Source organism: Sardina pilchardus, chromosome 8, assembly GCF_963854185.1.
Source record: "Sardina pilchardus chromosome 8, fSarPil1.1, whole genome shotgun sequence".
In the NCBI taxonomy this organism is placed as follows: domain Eukaryota; kingdom Metazoa; phylum Chordata; class Actinopteri; order Clupeiformes; family Clupeidae; genus Sardina; species Sardina pilchardus.
The window spans coordinates 8,956,592-8,966,591 of record NC_085001.1 but is presented as its reverse complement, the minus strand read 5'-3'; the positions used below and the strand labels follow the sequence as shown (position 1 = coordinate 8,966,591).

Below are 10,000 nucleotides of genomic sequence, written 5' to 3'. Positions count from 1 at the left end.
CACACACACACACAAATACACACACAGATCACTATGTTTTACTTGTGTTCCGACCCCTGCCCTTGGCGTGCCTAGAGAAGCTGGAGTGTAACTGCAGAAAAGACCGAAAAAAACACACAACAATAACACACAGCCAGATGACCACCAGCTGTGTTAACCCCTCGCTTCCCCAACGCCACTTAAAGACTGGACGCAGAGACGCAGAGTAGAGAGAGACGAATGGGGGGGGATACTAGTGTTCTCTCTGGCATCTCAGAGCTGGAACGCCAGCATCTCGAGGGTCGGGGAGGGAGTGAAAAACGAGGAGGACGAGGAGAGTGGCCAACTGCGAGTTCATTCACCCGGCAGTCGCTCTCATGATTGCGCTAGTCCGAGAGACATTAGACAAAGCTGGTTCCAATTAATCTACTGGACGTAATGGGGGTGGGGGGGTGGCGATCAGGGCGAGGAGACGGAGGAAGGCGAGCGAGAGGACGGGAACGGAGGGTCCGGGGGGGTGGGGGTGGTGGTGGTGGTGTGGTGGTGTTCGGAGGTGGGGTTTGGTGGAGGAAACCATAATCTTGATAATCACCCTGGATACATTTTTACATCAAAAGGAAGCGGCGTCCACATCAAACAAAATCCCTGCTGCCGCCATGACAATTATCCCTCTCCCTATTGGCCGTGGTGTGGTCAGAGATGAGGCTCTTATCAGACTTATCAGAGGAACCGGTGGTGATGGGGAAAAGGGGGGGGGGGGGGGGGTAGAGGAAGGAATCCTGCTTTAGGCTCGCAGCTCAGTCTCATGCATGGGAACCAACGCTTTCTTCGATCCTGCCAGCAATCACTGGACCCGCGCCTGGACTCTAGCAGAGGGACCTGGGAAATCCTCTGTCCACTCCTGTCCTTAACGAAGCCTCTAAGACAGGCACGTCTACAACCATGACATTTCAGACCAGCGCAATAATGTAGTGTCACATTCAAAACATTTTAGGACACAAACACACACACACACACACACACACACACACACACACACACACACACACAGAGTCCTTCTTGCAAACACACACACATCCTGTCCGTTGCATGAGCTAGCTCCATCTAAGCTCTGAGGCTCTGACCTCTGCATTAGGCTGTGAGTCTCGCTCAGCCTCCTCAAGGGGCCTGCAGTGCAGTGCAGCACAGTACTGTAGGGTTCAGCACAAGGAGCGCAGCGGGAGGCAGAGACTCATAACTCACCCCACCCACACACCCCCACACACCCCACCCACACCCCCCCACCCCCACCCCACCACCAAACCTCTCCTGCATCCCCTCACCACCCCCCCACCCACACACACACACACACTTAATTGGCTGCAAATACAGCTTTGCGAGAGGAAGTGTGTTTCTAATCTACACAGTGGAATGCCGTGGCTGCATATGTGCATGTGCGTATGTGTGCGTTTGTGTGTGGGCGTGTTGGTGTGTGTGTGTGTCTGGGTGTGTGTGTGTGTGAGTGTGTGTCAGCAATGGCTCTCCTAAGGAGGCAGCAAGCTGTGAACAGGCTCCAGAATTGTACAGATGCAGCAGCCACTGGTTCCCCTCCTACCCACCACATCAATGAGACCCCAGCTCCTCAAACGCCCCCCCCACACACACACACACAACCCCCTCACCAGCCCACCTAATGAACAGATTTAATCAAACCATCATGTGACAAATCAATCAACCCGCACAGAGAAAATACGCACACACACCACTCACACATACACACACACCACACCACCCCCAAACTGTCTTGCCACGTCTAAACTCTGCGCTATCAAACACACCAAACGGCACTCGGGTCTGCCAAGTCCGCCCAGTCGCATTTCACACTCTTGACCGAGCCTGGCGTCATGAACGGCAACAGCCAGGACACACACACACACACACACACACGCACACACACACACACACACACACTCTTGACCGAGCCTGGCGTCATGAACGCCAACAGCCAGGACACACACACACACACACACACACACACACTCTTGACTGAGCCGGGCGTCATGAAAGGCAACAGCCAGGAGGCTGATGTGGCACACGTGTGAACGATCGCACAGAGTCTCCATTCACGAGTCAAACTCAATCAGAGAGAGAGAGAGAGAGCTGAGGAGATGAAACCCAACATTCACTCCATCATCTGGGCTCGCTCCACACACTCCAGCACAGTCACTCCATCTGTTTTTATGAGCTTTCTTACCCAAGGCATATATGACAATTTGATCCTGTTATGTGATTAAGGAAGATCGTAAAGAGCACAGAGGCAACCCTACCGGGACTGCGTCTTAAATTTGGGTCATCTGTCTTCTTCAGTCTGCAATAAAAGGCAGCTGATATATTGTGTGTGTACACAAGGTTTTATGTCAGAATATCTGAAAACTTTATTATACTGTATCATCCATGTAACCATCCGATACTGTACACGACTAATATATCAAATAAGAAAAGCGATGTTTGTGTGACAGGGTGAAAGTGTCATATATGTATCAATTTGATGCGTTGTGTTGTGCATTTAGGCTAAATCAGTCACAGCACTGGAAGTCGGAGAACTGGATGCACCCTTACTAATGTGCGTCAAACCTGATGCATGACTTGTTACCGAGATAAAGCGCCGACCGAGAAACTTCTGGAAATGTCCCTGCGGCGGCGGGTTCTGGTCCAATCTCCGACTCACGTGAGAAGGGCTCGCGTGCCGGTGGTGGCCCGGCGTGACTCCGGCCCGGATTTGAACCTGTGCCGGTCAGAACCGAGGTCTCACGCTTCAGCTGGGCACACTACCGCCGCTCTAACTCGACACAGACCCGCAGATGAAAGAGGGGAGAAGATCCGGAACTGACTGCATAATTCAACGCAGAGAGCTCAGAGGAGAAAGTCTGCCCTGGCAGTGGGACAAGCCACGTATAATTCAACCCAGAGACTTTAGGTAGTGATAGTTGGCATCCACTAAGCCTATTATTCACCAGCATTGCTGATGGGAGGATAGTGTACTGCACACAAAGCCTACTTTTAATTATTAAAATGAGTACCGATATATACATATTTTTTAAGCATTCATTTTATGGATTAATGTATGAATACAGTACACATTCTATCAGTTTATATAGGAGCTCATAGAGCTAGTGATGATGGTATGGTGTTTTGCTTGCATCATCTTTGCGTCAGTGTTTCATGCATTTGTTTCCCTGTCTTTAAAAATGGTTGACCTCACTCCACCCCAGACCAGGGAGTGCATCTGACCATCCTCCAACACAAAGCAATTTCCAACATCACAGAAAATGCAGGCACCAATCACAACCGCTTAATAAGCATGGGGCGGGCTTTATATGATGATAGACAGACGAGTGCGGTTGGTGGCACTGTTGAACATAACCAATGACTGTGCTGATGGTGCCACACAAAACAGATGTGTATATTCATTGGAATTGAAGAATCAACTGCACTTAAAACCTTTCTTTTTAAACAATAAAGATGCTTGCTGTACTTCTAAAAAGATTAATTTAATAATTTAAGTTTCATTTCTATGCTGGTTACACCCCTTTGGAAAGTGAAAGTGGACAAAGGGTCCCCAGAGCAATTCTCTTTTGGTGTAACCAGGCTAATTCCACCCAGTCCTCACAAACACTTTCATCCTCCAACTCTTCACATGATCGTCTTTGCCTTGAAGCCCTTTGGTGCTCCTCTCTCACACACACAGACACAGACACAGACACACACACATACACACACACACACACACACACACACACACACACACACACACAGTGACACACACTTCCTTCAACTCCCCACAACTATGAGGCGCATCATGAGTCTGAAGGGTGGATCTGCAGTCCTTTTTGAACATTGAGAGCAAAACCTGAGTGTGTGTAGCCTATGCTCTCCTGCATTCACCAAGCGGAAACTATCTCACATGTGGTGGCAGCAGCTTTGTATATTTGTTGTTTGGTTCTATTCGTGCAGATGTGAAGGAGGCTCTTTGCCTTCCCGTGTGTTTTGTTTCTTGTTTCCATACGTTTTCCGTTGTATTTCCCCCTTGGCCAGATGTCGCAATCTCGTCTACCTCACTTGTGGCTAACTTTGGACCAAATCGCCAGCCAAATGAACACATCCTCATGTGAAGTGTAAATGTTTGGGAAGGAAACCGAGAAGAGAGCAAGAAGAAGCACAAAGAAAGAGAGAGAGAGAGAGAGAGAGAGAGAGAGAGAGAGAGAGAGAGAGAAGAGAGAAGGGAGAGTGAGAGAGAGAGAGAGAGAAGAGAGAGAGAAGGGAGAGTGAGGAGAGAGGGGGGAGAGAGAAGGGAGAGTGAGCGTAATGTTCTGCTTGTTGCTGTGGTCTTGTGTACGCCTGCTGTTTCTCCATTAGGTGACGAGACAGCGGCATGCTGCTCTGTGCCACTTGGCCTGGCTTCCATTACGCTTAAGCACTGTGTCCTCATGGTAGCACTCCTATAGGTCCCCTTCACTCACTCTCACTGGAGCTCAGAGCACAGCTAAAAGCTGCTATTTTCATCTCCCCTCCCGAACATTAACACAACAACAAACATCTCTTCAAGAGACCAGACATCAGCCATTTTACAACCACTGTCTGAAAACACGAGGAAAACACAGGACTATTCAGGTTGACGGTGTATATTACTGTATGTATTATCACCTGAAAGCATGTGCTCAGCCTTATTTTGGACTGCAGACATTAATATACATATACATACAGTATATACCTGGGGGGCTTGCTTGGTTATATTTTTCCTCAGATGTATCACAGAACAGCACACACAAAGAATGGGTGTACAGTGTGTGTGTGTGTGTGTGTGTGAGAGAGAGAGAGAGAGAGAGAGAGAGAGAGAGAGAAACAGAGAGAGAGACAGAGCTGAGAAGCCTTTCTATAAACAGCTCCAAAATAGGCAAGGCTCCCATCAGGCCAAACAGGAAACCCAGCCAATTAGCTGTTTATACAGGCCCTGGCTGCAAGAGGTCAAAGGGCACGAGGCCAGCGCTTCCTGAACAGCCAACCAACAGAGGGGCGACTGTGTGCACACGAGCAGGTGGACCAAAGAAAGACAGGAAGATGGAGTGAGTGAGGGTGTCCAGCAAGGAAGAGAGGGGAAGATAAAAAAAAAAAAAACAGTGAGAGAGACAGCGATAAGAAAAGTGAGAGAGACAGAGGCAGATGGAGTGGTTGACGATCAAGGCTTTCCGCCGCTTGGCGAGATGAGAGCCAGCGGCTCTGGTTTTCCCCGATCAATAAGGCTGGAGAGAGAGAGCTGCCAAGATGGGGGAGTGGTGGCGCGACATCAGAGGCCGAGACGCTCATTTCCCAGTCGATGAGTGGACGCCTTGTTTTAATAATTCGCAGCCAGGCCGCGGCCATGACAGATACCTAATTGCATTAGTCTGCTCCCGATGGAAGAGCCCGCCTAAGACTGCTGCTCGAGGAGTGTGTGTGTGTGTGTGTGTGTGTATGTATGTGTGAAAGAGTGTGTGTGTCTGCTTGTGTGTGTGTTTGTGAGAGAGAGTGTGTGTGTGTGTGTGTGTGTGTGTGTGTGTGTGTGTGTGCGTGGGGAGGAGTTTGAAAAGGGGGAAAGTGCTCTGGCTCGATCAAGAGGCCATCTGAAGTGCGTCAGGCCCCACATTAGCGTCCACGTCTGCCCATCCACGGGGCTGTGTGTGTTTGGCCAGCCGGAGATCAGTGCCTAATCCACTTGAGCCTATCTCATCTCATCTCATCTGCTCTCATCTGCTCTCTCCTCTCCTCTCATCTCGCGTCCAGCCCCCAGACCACCGGTGGCAGGAGCTCCCGTCCGTCAGCCTGCCTGCCTGCCCGCAGTCAACGGAGACACACTCAGCTAATTGAATGCATTTTAGGGAAGATCAAAACAGATGCTGGTGGAGAAAGAGGGTGTGTGTGTGTGTGTGTGTGTGTGTGTCTGTGTGTCTGTGTGTGAGTGGGTGTGTGTGTGAGTGTGTGTGTGTGGGTGTGTGTGTGTGGGTGTGTGTGTGAGTGGGTGTGGGTGTGTGTGTGTGTGTGTGTGTGTGAGTGGGTGTGTGTCTGTGGGGGGAACTTGATGCGGGCTCCTCTATGCAGGTGCCTGGGAGGATGTAGTCCATCAGATGGAGAGAGAGATATGAGCGAGGGCAGATGGGGTAACAGGGGGACGATAGGAGAGGCAGGATCCCGGTAGAGACTTCAGCGCAGTCAGCACTGTGTGTTTTTCAGCGCAACTAACTGAAAAGGCACACTCACCAAAAAAGCCCATTTGGAAGCCATTTGGAGACAGACGGATTCAAAGGTGTCGTGCACATAAAGCCAAATGTCTTCACCAGCTGGACTAGATTGTGATGGAAAGCCTTTTTTAATTTGGACATCGTCTCAAAAGCACGTGTCCCTCCCTCACACAGAGCTCCACATAAGCTCCAGTGTGAGAGGGAGCTCAAGTCTCGAGAGAAAAATAAGCAACTGGGTCTCTGAAAACAAGCGACCCAGCGACAAGCCCAAAAAACCGCAACCCGCAACTACTGTACTAATATTTTCAAGCGACTTTGCAAATGAACGAGCCCAAAGTGGCTTATAAAAGGCAGACCTGGCAACACTGATAAGCTCCCTGCTGAAAAGCGTCGCTCTGGCCGAGTCGTGTCGTCGAGCCCTAGTGACCCGACCTCACACGCCACACTGGACGCCACACTGGACGCCCCCCCCCCCCCCCCCCCCCCCGCCCCTGCTCGTGTCTCCGTGTCTCTGTCTCCGCGTCCGTCTCCGTCTCCGTCCACAGAGCCTGGCGCTGCCGTCGGCCTTCCACGAGCGCGGCGACCTGTCACTCTCGTTTCCTGTGGCGACCGCGTGAGCGTGTGTGTGTGTGTGTGTCTTTTGGGGGAAGTTGCCCCAGCAACCCACTGTGTTGGTGTGCCTCAGCGATGGCAGCAGTGGGATACCCACCACTCCACCCCATACATACACACACACACACACACACACACACACACACACATCACCCCCTTCTCCCATTCCACCTCGACAGGCGGGTAGACGCGCGGGAAGGAGGAGAAGAGGGGGGGGGGGGGACGGTAATGCGGCATGATGTGTGCTGGCAGACAAAGGCCTGTGTCCCGACTCCCGGCAGTAGCAGACCGCAGCCGCCCCTCCCTGGGTCGTGCCAGTCACTTTGTTGGTTTGCTCAATTTGCTTCCTCGGGAACCGCAGAGGGCCCTTTGAAGGGCGGCACACACACACACACATGAGGGCATGTCAGCGCGTCCCCAGGGCTGGATCCACTCTGCCCCTGCTCGCGCCTGATCCTCCTCCCCTCCCACCCCCCCCCCCCCCCCCCCCCCACCCTCCCTCCACCCCCCGACGGTCTCCACCTCCTCCTCCAGCCCCTGTGATGCCACTGCGGCTTGGGCCCACACAGGAGCAGCGGCTGGGCAGAAGTGAGGGCAGAGGCTCGGGCACACTGTCATTCACTGGCTGGCACTGACTTGACACGCTAATGTTCGTGTGATGCTGCTGTTGTTGTTGTTGTGTTTTTTTGACTGCGCTAATGGTAGCTTTATGGGAGTTGTTGTATATATGATCTGCTCGTAGCTTGGCACGCCATTTCCCACAGGTGTTGCAACACTCAGGGATGAGTGATGTGCGGTGCTGTGCTTGTGGCTTTTTCTGTGTTTGGAAATGTACACGTGTGTGCGTGTGTGCGTGTGTGCGTGTTGTGTGTGTGTGTGCGTGCGTGCGTGCGTGTGTGTGTGTGTTTGAGTGAGTGAGTGGGTGATGGAGTGAAAGAGAGAGAGAGTGAGTGGGAGAGACAGAGAGAGAGAGATAAAGTGAGTGAATGAGTGAGTGAGAGAGAGAGAGATTGTGTGTGAGTGAGTGATTGAGAGAGAGAGAGAAAAGAGAGATTGTGTGTGAGTGAGTAAATGAGAGACAGAGACAGAGAGAGAGAGAGAGAGAGAGAGAGAGAGAGAGGGAGAGGGAGAGAAAGAGAGATTGTGTGTGTATGTGTCTGAGGGGTCAGTGATGCCACAGCTGCAGTGCATGTCTGCTCATCCTCTACAGAGGCCTTAAATCCTGAGCCTGTGATCTAGAGTTACACTGCTGCAGACAGCTGAGCAGCAGCCATGTTCAAACGCAGCTGTGTGTGTGTGTGTGTGTGTGTGTGTGTGTGGTGCCCTGAGTAACACCTCTGCTTTTCTCTCTTTCTCGTTCTTTTTTGTCTCTTTCTCTCGCTTTCTCTTCTCTTCTCTTAGTCACTGTCTGCCTGCTCACCCTCCTCTTCCATCTCCTCTCCTCTCTGTCTTTTCCCGTTCACGGCCAACACCCAGCCGTAAAACCCTCCCGTCCCCTGAAAACCAAGGATATCCTGTCTTTTTTCCAGAAAAATCACTCCAAATCTGGTCTTAATAAGCCTGTGGGTAACGTGCAGGGAGCCTGTGATTCACCCTGCCACGCGTTTCCCTCGGTTACGGCCGCGTCAAGACGTCGTGTGCAGGCCACCGCTGTCGGTGTTTGGGCTCCTAATGGAGGCCAGATGCACAGGTTGTCCACAATGTGTCATCTTCCCACTGAAGCCAGTTGAGTCAATCTGGTCTGCTCTAGAACCCTCCTCCGTCTTCCTTTTGGTTTGTTTTCATTAGAACCGAGACATTAGAACCTCACAAAGAGAAGGCTCTTTAACGTTCATCAGCAGCTTCTGCTGCGATACAAAGAGTCAAGAGAGCCTAAGTCTGAGCCTCACGTCTGACGCATCCAGGTTTTCAACTTTCGACTTTTTGTTTGGAGGAGTTTTTCTTTTCCTGAGAATGCACAGTGCATCTGCCAAGAGACCAGACTGTGGCGCGGCGTACTGTAAACAGCAGTGCTGTTTTGAACAGCTCTTAATAGGATCTCATTTTTTTTTTTTGCGGAGTGCTCACAATTGTTGCTCACAAACACTAAAAAGTCGGACACGTCAGCTGCTCCTTGTATAGACTTGGCTTTGAGTACCCAGAAGAACGCAGGCCGCAGTAAACTCTAGAACCCCTGCTCCCTCCTCTTCCCTCACGGCAAACAAAGAACGTCCGAGGTATTAATCGGCTATTAAGGTCATAAAATCTATTCAGTATTGTTTTTAGCATGAGGACACTTCTCCAACGCTCTCTTGTAAGATTATTTTGACTTAATTTAATAAGAGTTCAACTTATTTTAAGGAGTCTTATCAAGAAAAATTAGCTTAAAGCACTGGCGGCCAAATTTGCTTGTTTTCATAATGAGACATCTTAAAATAAGTTAAACTCTTATTAAATTAAGTCAAAAGGTAAATACAAAAAACACAATACCAACTAGATTTTAGGACCTTAATATAAGATTAATGACACTTTGTTAGATAAGTAGTTTTTTACCTGTCTCCCTCTCTACCTCACTCTGTCTATCTCTCTCCCGGTCTCTCTCTCTCTCTGTCTCTCTCACTCATAGCTGAGATGATTCACATGACGGTATAAATCCCAGTGAATAAGTCACTCTGAGGTAAGACTTTGGCAGCATGTTTAATGGCGCTTTAATATGTTTACTTAGCTTAGCAATGACATTTCAATACAGTCAGTTAATGTTGACCAGTCTGGGTGTACATTGGACAGGGGACACTCTCCACCGCCTCATCTCTGGCAAACATGGCCACCATCCAGCAGGCTACCCAGTGGGTCGCACACCGGTTTGTCTCTCTCTCTCTCTTTCTCTCTCTCTCTCTCTCTCTCTCTCTCTCTCTTTCTCTCTCACGAGTCTCCCTGGCTCCGCCAAACTCCTCCACAAACAGGCTGACCGCAGCCAGGATGGCCCGTCTTGAGAGTGAGAGCTTTAAATTTAATAAGAGTCCCTGGCTGAGCTAAGCTCGCTAGCGCTCATTAGCTCTCCATGCTAGCTCCCACGCTCCCTCAGGGAGTGAAGGGGGTCGGGCATGGGGGTTGGAGAGAGTCAGTAAGACCTCCGTAAGGCCAACAGCAGAAACTATCATAACAGCAATCCGACA

General features: G+C 50.5%; 1 protein-coding gene across 1 annotated transcript in view; it reads right to left on the bottom strand.

Moving 5' to 3' along the window:
- Positions 1 to 10,000, bottom strand: part of adgra2 (adhesion G protein-coupled receptor A2) — a 61,772-nt gene that overhangs the window by 33,457 nt on the left and 18,315 nt on the right. The window lies entirely within an intron of this gene.